The sequence below is a fragment of the Bos javanicus genome, chromosome X (assembly GCF_032452875.1).
Source record: "Bos javanicus breed banteng chromosome X, ARS-OSU_banteng_1.0, whole genome shotgun sequence".
NCBI lineage: Eukaryota > Metazoa > Chordata > Mammalia > Artiodactyla > Bovidae > Bos > Bos javanicus.
This window is the reverse complement of record NC_083897.1, coordinates 54904780-54920613: the sequence shown is the minus strand read 5'-3', so window position 1 is coordinate 54920613 and position 15834 is coordinate 54904780. Positions and strand designations below refer to the sequence as shown.

Sequence of the window (15834 nt, the reverse complement as noted above, 5' to 3'; positions counted from 1 at the left end):
TTTATTTTCCTTTCCAGAATGAACAGTTCCTGCAGAAATCTTGCTATATATACAGATATTTCATATGAGTACATTTCTCTGTAATGATTTTTAAAACAGGCCCAGAGGCTTACCCAATTTTAACAGGCTTTTAAAAAAATCTTTATCATTTTCATTGATGATTAAAGGACTCATAAAATTTTAAAACTATAGAATAAAGTACTAATAAGAGCTGATATTGACTAATCAATTACTAAGGTACTATGTCAACTATTATACACCTGTAGGACTCCTATTATCATTACCATTTTACAGAAGAGGACATTGAAGCTTATCCTTCCTGAGGTTAGGAAGGATATTATTGCATTCTTCCTGAGGTCACATGGCTAGTAAGTGATAGAGCTAGAACTTTGACCCAAGCAGTCTGTACTAAGCTGGCTCAACCACAGCTCCACAATGTTAAGTAGTAAAGTATATGATGACCATCTCTCAGCCTGGGGTAGGGGTTAGGCTGCCTCAAGGGTCAGTCAAGGATGTTTCTTGTGAATATTATTGACGATTAAAAATAAACAGTGTTTTTGTAGTTTGACAGGGCTCTCCTGATGCCAGCTATTTCAAGATGGCTGTGAAAAATGGCCAGTTTCTGAATTCAACATAAAAGCCCTTAGAGAAAAGGGTCCTGAGAACAGATTAAAAAACCTAACAGTATGCCAGTGCCCTGGTTCCCTGCTAGACCTAGAGTGGTTCTCCATTTGCTTTTCAGGTAAAACTGTCATTATACTGATCAAATCTCCAGAACTAATTAATCCAGGAGAGCCCAAAGGAGAACAGGATTAAAGGAGATGAGATCTAGCTACAGTCCAAGACTTCCTGCCTGTTCAATGTGAAGGAGACCAAACAGAGCAGGGCTGCTGCTTCAATGGCATATAAGTTGGCTCACTCCTGTTTTTTTCTCTCCCTCCCTCTGATCCATCACACCCTGGATGGCCTTTCCAAAGATAAGAGGATTTCATTTCCCACCATTAAGCCAGGAAATACTCTCAGGCATTTAACTCCTCAACAACTTATTTGAAGTGATTTTACTGAAAGCAGCAGCTGACTGGGCCCCTTAAGGCTCAGCTTTGTGTGAAACACACACAGCAGGCCAGGTTCTGCTTCTAGCCATTCACAGAGCTCTCTCTACAGCTCTCTGACATCTCCAGGCTGGCAGAGGAGAGCTGTCAGACCTCCAGGCCTTTTAGAGGGGATTATTTTCAAAAACTTTTTTCATCTAACCCTGCTCTAACTAGAGTTCCAAAGTGAACCGTTGGACAGCATCAAAGAAGAAACTTTCTAGACTGGGTGAGAGTCTATCATCTGAGTTAGAGATTTTCTTTTTAAAAAAGAATCAGAACTCCATGCTGGTTCAGAGGTTAAGACTCTGCACTTCAAATGCAGGGGATATGGGTTCAATCCCTGGGCAAGGAAGCTCCACATGATGTGGCTCCAGAAAAAAAAAATCAATGATTGTCTTAATTAGTCTTGTATAGGCTACCCACTCCAGTATTCTTGGGCTTCCCTGGTGGCTCAGATGATAAAGAATCCACCTGCAATGTGGGAGCCCTGGGTTCGATCCCTGGGTTGGGAAGATCCCCTGGAGGAGGGCATGGCAACCCAGTCCAGTATTCTTGCCTGGAGAATCGCTATGGACAAAGGAGCCTGGCAGGCTACAGTCCACGGGCTCACAAAGTGTTGGACATGACTGAGTAACTAAGCACAACACAGTACACACACACTCACACACCCACAGAGAGAGAGAGATCATTATATGAAAACAGAGAAGAATGAGGAAAAGAAACCTTAGGTATACAGAAACTGAAATAAATTGTGAAAGGTGGATACTGCTTCCCTGGCAGCACTCTGAAGTGTTAGATGATTATTTTCTCACACCCCAAGAATCCCAGGACTAGAAATCACCCTTGCTCCTCATTGTTATTTCTACTGCTCTTTACTCTTGTAAATCTCTCTTTGGCTTATGTCATCTGACTATACCAACCACTCTTCCTCCTTTCTGTAGCTGTCAACAATTTTTTTACTTATCAGATCTTGGCATCATCTCCTGCAACCCAAGCCTTGCTATCTTGTCATCTTTCTTTATTTAATATCTTTTTTTGTTTGTTTTTTAAAATTTTTACAATGTTGTGTTGGTTTCTGCCATAAAACACGAGTCAGCCATAATTATAAATATATTCCTCCCTCTTGAGCCTCCCTCCCCTCCCTGCAGCCCACCCCTCCAGGTCATCATAGAGCACCAGAAAGGGTTCCCTTTGTTATACAGCAACTTCTTTCTTAGTGATATATCAACATTCATATAGATGGTTCATCCAACAGCTTCTAATAGTTCATTGACTTCTGAATTCTCACTGGCTTGGTCTACACCCCACCAATCCCTAAGATTCTTGAATCTGTTTCACCTTCCATTTCACTAACTCCAGTATTCTACTATCTGTCCAAAACGACTTCTCTTTCTGCTTTTCATATTCAAGTTCACGGAGTTCTTCACTTTCTCCTAATCCATCAGCTAGTTTTTCTTTACCTCACTTTTTATACTGCTTCAGTCCCTCAGTCCATCTTTTCTATAATTCTCGTCAATATCATAAACTCTCTTGCCATTCTCACATTTCATTGCATCCATCTGGCAAAACTTTAATCAAGGATGAACACTATTGTCCACTTTAATCAGGTCTCTATCATAGTGACCCATAAGTGCTAGGCAAAGTCACACATGAGGAAGACCTAGAAAATACTGTGTTCAAGACCTCCAGCCCAATACCACCTGTAACCCTAAGATGTATCTTTGGTTCAATTCCATTTCCCACTCTCTAAAGAGTGCTTTGAATTGTCCTATTATCTTCAAAGCTCCATCCCTTGATTCCATCCTCTTTCTTCTGTCTTAGCAAATTACAGGGAAAAATTAAACCATTAGACATAACTGCTCTATTCTTCTTGATTATAAACAAAGGCTGGCCTACACTTGCATGTGTTCTTTCACCATTAAGGGAAAGCTCTACCACTCACTAGCTGTATGAACTTTATCAAATCACATAGCTTTTCTGTGCTTTTTGTTTTCTATAAAAATTTTGACAATAGCAATAATTGATTATTAATTAATAGGTTTGAAAAGTTAATGAGTTAATATGTGTAAAGTGTTTGGAATACTGTGTGGCACATGGTAAGCCCTATTTAACAATTTGCTATTTTGAGTGTTACTATTATCCTTCCTTCTAAAATAAAGGCAGTAGCATTCCTTCTAGAAATGCTAAATTCCTCCAACTCTTCTTAATATCCCATCTTTTCTGTTTATACTAGGAATCTCTCATCATTCAACAAACATTTGTTAACTGTCCACTATGTGCCAAACACTTTTCCTAGGCTTTGAGTAGACAGGCAGCTGTGAACTTGTAGAATTCGAAGTCTATCAGTGGTAGAGCAGAATCAGAAAGTCATATGAGATGGGAGAGGTAGCTGGACTATAACATAGAAAGACTTATATGATTAATGTTTGCTAAAATCTCAATGATGGCCATTGTGTCCCAAGATTATGGACAAAGCCATAAATTGAAATTTGTATAAGACTTGATAGCAGATATTAGTGAACTAGTCAAATGGGTTAACTTCTTCAGAAGGTGCTATGGAATATTGGGATCCACCTCAAAATCAAGTTGTCTAATATAACTCACTTAATGATTAAAAGAGGCTAACTCAAGAACCCACCTGTGTACTTCTCAAACCCATCTACTGCCACTGATCCCTGTTAGTTGTGACTTACATAGTGGCCTCTCAATGATCTATTCTGCATCTTCATAGTTTATACCATCTCCTTGCTTTGGGATTTTCCTGCTTGCCTCACATAGTGTGGAAAGCATTTTATGGAGTAATGGACAAGAGAACTGGCTCCACCATTTATTAAACACACAACTTTTGTGTGTCTGTTTCCTCATCTATAAGGTCAGGATAACAATAGCAGCTATGGCATAGCACTGTTGTGAGGCTTCAATGGTATAGTACATGTAAAGTTCTTAGAACAGTATTTAAAAGTAAAAGTGAAATCACTCAGTCATGTTCGACTCTTTGCGACCCCATGGACAGTAGCCTACCAGGCTCCATGGTCCATGGGATTTTCCAGGCAAGAATACTGGAGTGGGCTGCTATTTCCTTGTCCAGGGGATCTTCCCAACCCAGGGATCGAACCCAGGTCTCCTGCATTGCAGACAGACGCTTTACCATCTGAGCTACTAGGGAAGGACAGAACAGTGTTTGGTCAGTAGTAAATGATTAAATACCTTGGCCACCTCATGCGAAGAGCTGACTCACTGGAAAAGACTGTGATGCTGGGAGGGATTGGGGGCAGGAGGAGAAGGAGACGACAGAGGATGAGATGACTGGATGGCATCACCGACTCGAAGGACATGAGTTTGGGTGAACTCCAGGAGTTGGTGATGGACAGGGAGGCCTGGTGTGCTGCAATTCATGGGGTCACAAAGAGTGGACACGACTGAGCGACTGAACTGAACTGAACTGAAATGGTTAAAGGGTAAGCTCTGGAGACAAGTTGGCCTGAGTATTATTCCCAGCTCTACATCTTACTAGCCATGTGCTCTCAGGCAAGCTAATTTACCTAAGTTTCTACTGGGGCTTCCCTGGTGGCTCAGTGGTAGAGTCCACCTACCAATGCAGGAGATGCACATTCAATCCCTGGGTTGGGAAGATCCCTTGGAGAAGGAAATGACAACCCACTCCAGTATTCTTGACTGGGAAATCCCATGGACAGAGGAGCCTGACGGGCTACAGTCCATGGGGTTACAAAGAGTTGATTCAAATACAACTTAGCGACTAAACCACACACCACCACAAGCCTCTATTATTTCATTTGTAAAATAGGGATAATATCAGAACCTGCCTTATAAGTTGCTGTGAAGATAAAATGAAATATAGTGCAGGGAAAGTGCTTAGCACATAGTAGTTAGTCTTGTTATTATGATTAAAGTCTCAAACTTTGTATTTAAAAAGCCAGATTTCCTGTGACCCCTTTCCACATAAAACGGCATTGTTTGCTGCCATATATTTCCTTTTTCACCTCTTGGCCGCATTCCCAAATCCTAATTATCTTTCCAAGGCAAATGTTCCTACCCAGAATCTCACAGTCTACCTAACATTATATGCACCTTCTGTCACACAAAACCAAGACCTCAGACAGGAGCAAACACATTTCAGCTGTCACTTGTTCTATCTTTATCCCATTTATTTTCACAGGTGATTACCACATTTTGGAATTCATCTGCAAGTCAGAGTAGTTCCTTGGCAGCAAGACAGAGCAGGCCTGAGACAGTGCTGGAAGCTGACCATGGAAAACTCATCACACTAAAGATGACAAAGGAGATACAGTCAAGCACACAATGCCTAGAGTCCAAAGCAAAACCACATCAATCACTAGAAGGGCCTGTGTTTGGGACTGATGGATAGGGGATGCTCGGTAGCAAGGGTTCTAGGGACAAGGAAACGAGGGAGAGTGAGGGAGCAGTAGTCTGGAATGAAGAAATATTAAAATGACTTCATCTCTTCCTCAGTGACTTGAGGCAAATCCATGATGATCTTAGAGTTTTTTTATTTTTATTTTCCCTTTATAAGGGAATTAAAATCCTCTCTACAAGGTATGTCCCCCTATGCCATGTAACTAGAAACTTTCACAGTCATAGATTCAATTCTTTAGGTTGAATGGGTATCCCTAAGATAACCTTTAGACATGTTTGTATTCCTGGGAACGATATATATGATTCCATTAGTATGAACTAGATGAGCAACTATTCTGTCACCTCGTTGTTGTTCAGCCATTCAGTCATGTCCAACTTTTTGTGACCCCATGGACTGCAGCATGCCAGGCTTCTCTGTCCTTCACCATCTCCCAGAGCTTGCTCAAACTCATGTCCCCTCAATCAGTGATGCCATCCAACCATCTCATCCTCGGTCCTCCCCTTCTCCTCCTGCCTTCAGTCTTTCCCAGCATCAGGGTCTTTTCTAATGTCAGCACTTCCCATCAGGTGGCCATAGTATTGGAGCTTTGACTTCAGCATCAGTCCTTCCAATGAATATTCAGGGTTGATTTCCTTTAAGATTGACTGGTTTGATCTCCTTGCTGTCCAAGGGACTCTCAAGAGCCTTCTCCAATACCACAGTTCAAAAGCATCAATTCTTCAACGTTCAGACTTCTTTTTTTTTTTTTTTAATTTCAGCCTTTAATATCTTTTCTACTAAAAATCAAGCTGTCAAGACAGGAAAATATTATTGGTTTTATTATGACAAAACAAGTGAGAATTTTTAATTCACAGAGGATGAAAACACAAGACACTGATCTCACTGTACATACAATATTACAATAAGCTGTTAGCCATGGACTATTAAAACATTTAAGACTTCACATACACACATGTGTACTTTGAAACAAGAAACACAGGACAATTTTAATCTTTGATATGTTGTAACTACCAAGAGAAAGAACATCACTGATTTGTATCTAATTGTTTTCCTGGCATACAATCACTGCACAGACCAGGCCTAGGGCATACTATATATTGTTATGAACATCTTTAGGCAAATATAAACATTCTCATTTGGGGGATTTTTCTCCCTGCCCAAGATAATCTGCTTTCCCATTGCTGTCAAATAGCTTAGTTTGTTATCAATTTAATAAGATCACAACAAACAATGCTTTTACTACAAAACTCAGGTGAGAGGTTTTTAGACAGGTCATACAAAAAATATTTGTTCCCAAGAAAACAAATCTGTAAATTGTAAATGTAATCCTAAGAAAAAGAGTCTTGGTTACAAACCATTCACTTTCAAATACTGATAAAGAAACAGAGTGGAAGGCGTCGGGGTGGGGATGGCACTGGTATGGTAGAGAGCAGAAAAGGTGTTGAAATGAGGGAGACATATTTGCCACAGGATATATCAGATTCACTTGATTTTTTTAAAATGAGGTATTATAAAAATGTGCCAGTAAATGCAAAAAGAAAACAAAATTAAAAACCAAAATGCACAATTTCCAACATAAAAAATCTCTAAACCTCTTACAGTTTTCTTTATTCGGATTAGACATTTCATTTATAGCACTTAATCTAGAAAAATACATTTTAAAAAATCTTCAGCAGACCATGCTCTCTGTAATAAAACCTTCCAAACCTTGTTTTATTATACAAACTGATCTACATTACTAATGTAAAAAAGAAATTCTCAGATTTAGCAACGTCATTTTCGATCTGACCTCCATGTAATTTATATATAGGTTTCCACTATTCATACTGCAGAGCTTGAATTCTGTAATACATTTTTCTAATGTATTCTGTACATATTAAATAATCTAAAAGTTTCCTCTTGTAGTTCATTTATCATTTAGCAAGTCTATTCAGCATTTTCCAGTACCATTTGCATTACAGTGATTGCTGTAAATGTAATTAAAATCTAAAAGTGCACACAGTTAACTTCCTCAAATAACGGCCTATTTCTGGAGGAAACCTAATATTCATGGAGAAGAATTACCAGTATCGTGATTAGAAACAAGAGGTTAGAATGTACTCTGAGACTATACAACACAATTATATACATAAGCTAAAAGACAGTTTTCAGCCTGAACTTGCATCAAAGAAAGTTCATTTCTCCACAGGGTCATACCAAGAACTCAATATGGCACTAGAGAGAATTAGGATTGCTAGCTACAAGTCGGAGAAGGCAATGGCACCCCACTCCAGTACTATTGCCTGGAAAATCCCATGGACAGGGGAGCCTGGTGGGCTGCAGTCCATGGGGTCGCTACGAGTCGGACACGACTGAGCGACTTCACTTTCACTTTTCACTTTCATGCATTGGAGAAAGAAATGGCAACCCACTCCACTGTTCTTGCCTGGAGAATATCAGGGACGGGGGAGGCTGGTGGGCTTCCGTCTATGGGGTCACACAGAGTCAGACACGACTGAAGTGACTTAGCAGCAGCAGCTACAAGTCAGTGTAGTATAGACAGCACCCAAATACCCTGAACTGGCTTATGCTAAATTCAACTCTAGTATATCACAGCGTTTTAAGTACTATTAGTGTGCTGCTGTGTTACACAGTGAAGACAGCCAGCCTTCATCAAGGGATGCTGCCTGGGTTGTAATGGGTCCTAGCACTCAGACTGCCACTGCATGCAGAAATCCTGGAAAAGATATACACAGGTTTCGAAACAGACATACTTCACTTTGTTTTAAATGCCCAGGAGCATTTTAAAAATAACTGATTGTAAGTGTTGTTCTATCAAGTAATGAATCTATCAAATCGTGAAAAGAAATTCTTCGTTATCCAGTTTGAGGGGGAAAAAAAAATGTATTCCTACCAAATTACCCAGTGTATATGACTGGTTGGAATTGCAAGTTTTGATTTTTTTTACTGAAAGTCAGAGTGTGAAATGCAAACATTCAGGATAAAATTAATTCAAAAGCACCCACAGGTTTATGAACTTGCAACAAAGCAGCAAATAACACACATCCGGACCCTTCCATTCCCTTCTGATCCCTCAGAAAAGTCCAAAAGAAAAGAGTCACTGCTTGGTCCAAACATAAAATACTTCGGGTATGAGGATCTGGAATCTGATGAAATCCAGCTTCTATTTCACAGGTTGTCTTCAGTAAGTGTCAGCATCCAAAGATGGAATTTTTCTCGAGAAGAATTAATTCTATGATTTGATTCTGGTAGATGGTGTGGACCACTATGTTACCAGTCTCCTTCTCTGGCTTGAGCAGAGTGGGACCAAAAACAATCACTATTCTCTGATAGGTCATTCAGTTTTTCCCTCCATTTTCTATAACTCGTTTGAGATGTCTGAACAGAATCTGCATTGTGTCCTGATTTGACTTTGGCAACTGTTTGGTCAGGTCCTTCACAGCAGAGACACGCTGTCACGGTTCTTGTTTAATTGCATTAACAAAATCATTAAAATGATTAAGTGTAAAGAGAGGTTCTGGTAATTCTCGAAAAAACATTTTGAGGGCTCCAGTGATGACATGAATATCTTCCCATTTACTATCCTTCAAGTCCAATTTCTCATCATGCTTGACTGCAAACCTCAGCTTCTGGATCACTGCTAGGTTGCCACTAACTCTGTAAATCCCATCAACATCCAGCCCATATTGCTCAACATGTTCAATATGTATAATTTCACAAATTTTGGCAATGTGCTATTCTCCCTCTGACACAGATCAGCAAGACTGGCTCCAAATACCTGATCTTTAATATAACCTTTTTCACGAACAGCTTGCAAAGTAGGGCATTGTGTAAGAAACTTCTTTAAGTTTTTCTTGTTTTTCTTCTGTTCTGAAGAATCTATAATAGATACTTTCACAGAATGCAATTTCTTTGGTTCCTTCTGGTCCTTTTCTTTATCATGCTTTTCAATTCCTGGTGAATCTGGTATCTCCTGTTTGATTGCTTCATTGGGTTCTACTGTCTGATTAGTAATAGTACTACTGAGAAGATTAAACCAATCATTTGTAACAGTGTCACTGTCAGACTGAATCAGCAATTCTGTTCCTTGATGGGTTTTCAGCTCAAATACATTCTTTTAGCTGGATTTATCTTTTGAAGCCATCTCGATGGTCACTCCCTTAAGGTCCGCTATAACTCTGGTTTGGACTGATTACTCTCAAACCAACTTGTGCTACTTCCTTGTATTTTGGTGAAGAGAAAAGATGAACCCTGCAAAATGGCCCAAGAAGACAACCAGTCTTTTGAACCTTTTTCCCATTTTCAGTAATTTTTGTTACATTTAATAATCCATCTCTCTCTCTCAATGACAAGTGTTAAGAGAAATATGGATTATTAAATGTAATGTTCAGTCTTCTTTATGGTCCAAATTCTCACATCCATACATGACTACTGGAAAAACCATAGCTTTCACTTATATGGACCTTTGTCAGCAAAGTGAGGAGTCCTAAAGCAATTGGACCCAGAGCTGAAAAGTTTTAGTTGGGAGTTTAGTTTTCAGTTCAGTTCATTTCAGTCACTCAGTTGTGTCTGACTCTTTGTGACCCCATGGACTGCAGCACACCAAGCCTCCCTGTTCACCACCAACTCCTGGAGCCTGCTCAAACTCATGTCAGTTTTGCCATCCAACCATCTTATCCTCTGTCACCCCCCTCTCCTCCCACCTTCAATCTCTCCCAGCATCAGGATCTTTTCAAATGAGTCAGTTCTTCGCATCAGGTGGCCAAAGTATTGGAGTTTCCACTCCAGCATCAGTCCTTTCAATGAATGTTCAGGACTGATTTCCTTTAGGATGGACTGGTTGGACATCCTTGCTGTCTAAGGGACTCTCAAGAGTCTTCTCCAACACTATAGTTCAAATGCATTAATTCTTCAGCACTCAGCTTTCTTTATAGTCCAACTCTCACATCCATACATGACCACTGGAAAAACTGTAGCTTTGACTAGACGGACCTTTGGTGGCAAAGTAACGTCTTTGCTTTTTAATATCCTGTCCTTTTCTTCCAAGGAGCAAGTGTCTTTTAATTTCATGGCTGCAGCCACCATCTGAAGTGATTTTGGAGCCCCCCCCAAAAGTGAAGTCTGTCACTGTTTCCATTGTTTCCCCATCTATTTGCCATGAAGTGATGGGACCAGATGTCATGTTCTTAGTTTTCTCAATGTTGAATTTTAAGCCAACTTTTTCACTCTCCTCTTTTACTTTCATTAAGAGGCTCTTTAGTTCTTCTTTGCTTTCTGCCATAAGTGTGGTATCATCTGCATATCTGAGATTACTTATATTTCTCCTGGAAATCTTTATTCCAGCCTGTGCTTCATCTAGTCCAGCACTTCTCATGATGTACTCTGCATATAAGTTACATAAACAGAGTGACAATATACATCCTTGATGTACTCCTTTTCCTATTTGGAACCAGTCTGTTGTTCCATGTCCAGTTCTGACTGTTGCTTCCTGACCTGTATACAGGTTTCTCAAGAGGCAGGTCAGGTGTTCTGATATTCCCATCTCTTTCAGAATTTTCCACAGTTTATTGTGATCCACACAGTCAAAGGCTTTGGCATAGGCAATAAATCAGAAATAGATATTTTTCTGGAATTCTCTTGCTTTTTTGATGACCCAACGAATATTGGCAATTTGATCTCTGGTTCCTCTGCCTTTTCTAAATCCAGCTTGACCATCTGGAAGTTCATAGTTCATGTACTGTTGAAGCCTGGCTTGCAGAATTTTGAGCATTACTTTGCTAGTGTATGAGATGAGTGCAATTGTGCAGCAGTTTGAGTATTCTTTCACATTGCCTTTCTTTGTGTTTGGAATGAAAACTGATCTTTTCCCGTTCTGTGGCCACTGCTGAGTTTTCCAAATTTGCTGGTATATTGAGTACAGCACTTTCACAGCATCATCTTTTAGGATTTGAAATAGCTCAACTGGAATTCCATCACCTCCACTAGCTTTGTTCGTAGTGATGCTTCCTAAGGCCCGCTTGACTTTGCATCCCAGGATTTCTGGCTCCAGGTGAGTGATTATTTGTGTCGTGAAGATGTGGATTGGTTTTAGGAAAGGTCAAAACAAGAAGGCAGGCTCAACTTGTAGAACTTCTATGAGGGCTTAGAACATGCAAAGTAAACATAAAGGAAGAATAAGAGCCAGGAGTGAATGGACCATTGGATACAGAGCACCAGAGGTCCATTGACTTCCTAATCTCCCCATTCAGTGGACATGTATTACTTATTCTCTTACTTGACTTCATCATGGAAATGACTTGGTTGACCTCTTCTCTCATTCACAAAACTCTTTTCCCTGGAGAGTTACCTTTGACCTCTCCTTCTCCTTTATCTTCTCTATCAAAATAAACATGATGTTCTATTGAGTCTCTCTCAGAACTATTTTTTTCAAATCTCTCCCCTCCATTCCATCGCTTCTTTCACTGTCTTAATGTCATCCCTCATCACTTAGCACCAGAACACTACCATAATCCCTTATTAACTACTACTTCTGCAAAACTCCTATCCCATGTCTACACTAACACCAGAGTATCTGAAGTCTTAAATCTAACCAAGTCTTTCCACTGCTGAAAATCCTTCTAGTACCCAAATGTCTTGGCCTTTGTCAATCGCTGAATACAAATAAGCCCACATTAATATACTCTTACCAAAGTCACAATAGTTCTCAGCTTCTACCTGTTTGAATGTAGAAAGTTCAGCCTTTTACAGAATATTTCTAGAACCCCCGGGGTGCCTATAGGTGTCCATAAATCCTTCCTAGTCATCTCTTATTGATGCAGATGTCTGAGCCAGGATTCTGCAACCTGAGATCTATAAGGTGCCTAGGAAAAAGCACTTCAACCTGAAGTCTGTGCTGGCTGAAGTCACTATCACCTAGGGGCTCTGACCCTTAGAAACTCCTATGTGAGCTATGTGGCATATTATTTGAACACCCACTAGTAGAATGTGGCTACTACCACAGTTTCTGTCAAGCTAATTCCAAACATACACAGGTCAATAATAAAAGATGTCAGAAATAGGGGACCACTGCTGTTCATCCCATAGTTTTCAGTCTACGACAGGGCAAGTGACTACCCAGCCTTCCAAACAGATATGACTACCTTCTGAGGGACTTTCACTGCAAACACCCACCCCAGAGGATCATCAGCCAGGCATTCCTTCTACCCTGTGAGACCAAATATGAGTGAGAAAACCCTCGGGCCAAATTCCCTTCCTCCCACCTCACAGAGAAGCTCATCTCAGGAATATCTCTTCCCACTCTGCTCATCTTCTACGATGTGCATATTGTCCTGAGAACTGGGAAAAGTGCCAAAAGAATAGGGATGCTTTGGCTAAGAATTCACTCAGGATATCTATATACCAGAATGACATCCACAGTGGCTCAGTGGTAAAGAATCTGTCTGCCAGTGTAGGAGATGCAGGAGACATGGGTTTGATCCCTGGGTCAGGAAGATCCCCTAGAGAAGAAAATGGCAACCCACTCCAGTATTCTTGTCTGGGAAATTCCAACGGCAGAGGATCCCCATGGGCTACAGCTCATGGGGTCACAAAAAGTAAGACATGACTTAGCAACAGTATGCACGCATCTATATACCACATGCAGCTAGCCAAAGATGGAAACAAATTTAAGAACACCTACATACAACATAATATTTGCCAGACACTGCTTTAAGCATTTTAGTACCATGTAAGATAGAATATAGTGATAGAGAAGAGTGGAAAAGATAGAGGAGAGATAAAATAGAGAAGAGTGAAAAAGTTGTCTTAAAACTTAACATTCAGGGTGGCGGTCCTAAGATGGCAGAGGAATAGGATGGGGAGACCACTTTTTCCCCTACAAATTCATCGAAAGATCATTTGAACGCTGAACAATTACTACAAAACAACTTCTGAACACTTGTGCAGGACACCAGGCACCCAAAAAGGCAGCCCATTGTCTTCAAAAGGAGGTAGGACAAAATATAAAAGATAAAAAGAGAGGCAAAAGAGTAAGGGATGGAGACCCATCCCAGCGAGGGAGTTGTAAATGAGGAGAAGCTTCCAAACACCTGGAAACCCTCTCACCAGTGGGTCTGTGGGGAGCTCTGGAATCTCAGAGGGCAACATAACCGAGAGGAAAAAATAAATAAATAAAACCCACAGATTACACGCCTAACCGCAACTATCAGTGGAGAAGTAGCCCAGACGCTTGTGTCGGCCAACAGCAAGTGGGGGCTGAACAGGGAGGTGCGGACTGCATTGCTTAGGGTAAGAACCAGGCCTGAATGCCCTGAGGGCAATCTGAAGGAGCTAACGTGAGATAGCAACCCAAACTGTGGGATAGCCAGAGAGAGGGAAAAAAAAAGAGGAAAGAGACAGAGAGTGAGAACTTTCCCACAAGAAGTTCTAACCTAAGGCACTGCAGGGCTGCTCACAGAACAAAGGACTGAGCGAATACCAGAGGAGAGCTAGCCGGCTGAAGACCGGCCCATTCCCCGCCAGAGGCAGGGAGGCAGGTGGGCAACAGCCAGAGCTGGAAGGCGAGGGGCAAACTTGGCCCCGGAGATGGCATCCTTTACCAAACTGCGAGCAGGCTCCCAGTTGCTAACCAAGTCTTCCTGGGATCCTGAACGGTTGACATCCACCAGCAGGGTCACAGCCAGAGATCATCTCCCCAGAAGAGACACACAGCACACCTGAGACGGCACTCCCACTGCGCACCCAGGAAACCAAGTGGCTGGGACAGTGGAGGTGATAAGATGCACTGTCCCACCTGGGGAGAGTGCACTACTCACCAAGCACCTGGTCACCTGAACTCCTCGGACCTGGGAAGGGTACAAAACACAGGCCCAACAGAGTCTGTGCCTTTGTGGAGTACCCGAGAACCTGAACTTGAATGGCTTAGACCTGGGAAGTGCATGCAACCCAGGGATGGCCTTAGACAGTTTCCCTGCAGAGCAACCTGGAACCTGAGCAGTGCAGACCAGGAAAGTACACACACCGTGAGCGGGGGCAAACCCAGTGTGGCCCAGACATGGAAAGCACTCCGCACATGCCAGTGATATCTGTTTGCAGTGTTCCTCCCTCCCAGCAGCACAATTAAACAAGAGAGCCTAAATAAATGACCACCTTTGCACCCTTGTGTCAGGGAAGAAGTTAGATACTGAACAGACTTGCAAACAGAGGAAGCCAAAATAAACAAAGAAGACAGAACCGCTTTAGAAGTGACAGGTGTAACAGATTAAAACCCTGTAGTTAGCATTGGCTACACTGGAAGGGACCTATAGACATCAAGAAGAAGTATAAGCCGGAACAAGGAATTATCTGAAACTGAACTGACCCCACACTGGCCTCAGCAGCTCCAGGGAAATTCGTAGATATATTGTACTATTATCATTTCTTTTTTAAGTTCTTTATTACTCCTTTAATTTTCATTTTTAAAACCTTCTATTACATAGCAAAAAAAAAAACACATTGTTTTTAAAGCAAATTTCTTATATACATATTTATATAATTTTTGCGATTTTGTTTTGTTTTTTTAGTATTGTATTTTTGAGAGTATAACGTCTACTGTAGATTTTTAATCTTTGCTTTTTGGTATTTGTTATCAATTCTGTATTTTTAAGAATCCAATCTTCAGTACCCATTTTTACTTAGGAGTGTGATTACTGGCTTCACTGCTCTCTCCCATTTTGACTCTCCTTTTTCTTCCCCAGGTCAGCTCTATCTCCTCCCTCCCCTTCTCTTCTCTACTTAACTCTGTGAATGTCTTTGGGTGCTCCAGGCTGTGGAGAACACTTAGGGAACCGATCACAGGCTAGATTGGTCTCTCTCCTTTTGACTCATCCTCCTCTCCTCCTGGTCACTTCTATCTTCTTCCTCCTTCTCTTCTCTATAGAACTCTGTGAAACTCTCTAGATGTTCCAGACTGTGGAGAGCAAATAGGGAATTAATTACTGGCTAGATTGTTCTATCCCCTTTTGATTCCCTCTCTTCTCCTTCTGGTAACCTCTATCTCCATCCTCCCTCTTCTCTTCTCCATGTAACTCTGTGAATTTCTCTGGTTGTCCCCTACTGTGGAGAATCTTTTCACCATTAACCTAGATGTTTTATCATCGGTGCTGTATGAATGAAGAAGTCTTGAGGCTACTGTAAGAAAAAGACTGAAAGCCAGAGGCAGGAGGCCTAAATCCAAAACTTGAGAACACCAGAAAATTCCTGACTCCAGGGACCATTAATCGACAAGAGCTCATCCAAAAGCCTCCATACCTACACTGAAACCAAGCTCCACCCAAGAGCCAAAAAGTTTCAGAGCAAGACATACCA

At 41.2% G+C, this 15834-nt stretch overlaps 1 protein-coding gene and 1 pseudogene across 15 annotated transcripts in view; both read right to left on the bottom strand.

The window, feature by feature from the left end:
- The window catches only part of IL1RAPL2 (interleukin 1 receptor accessory protein like 2), a 1479983-nt gene that overhangs the window by 1296922 nt on the left and 167227 nt on the right, over nucleotides 1-15834 (bottom strand). The gene's annotated exons all lie outside the window — the stretch shown is intronic.
- On the bottom strand, nucleotides 6223-12812 carry LOC133242589 (rho GTPase-activating protein 12-like; annotated as a pseudogene).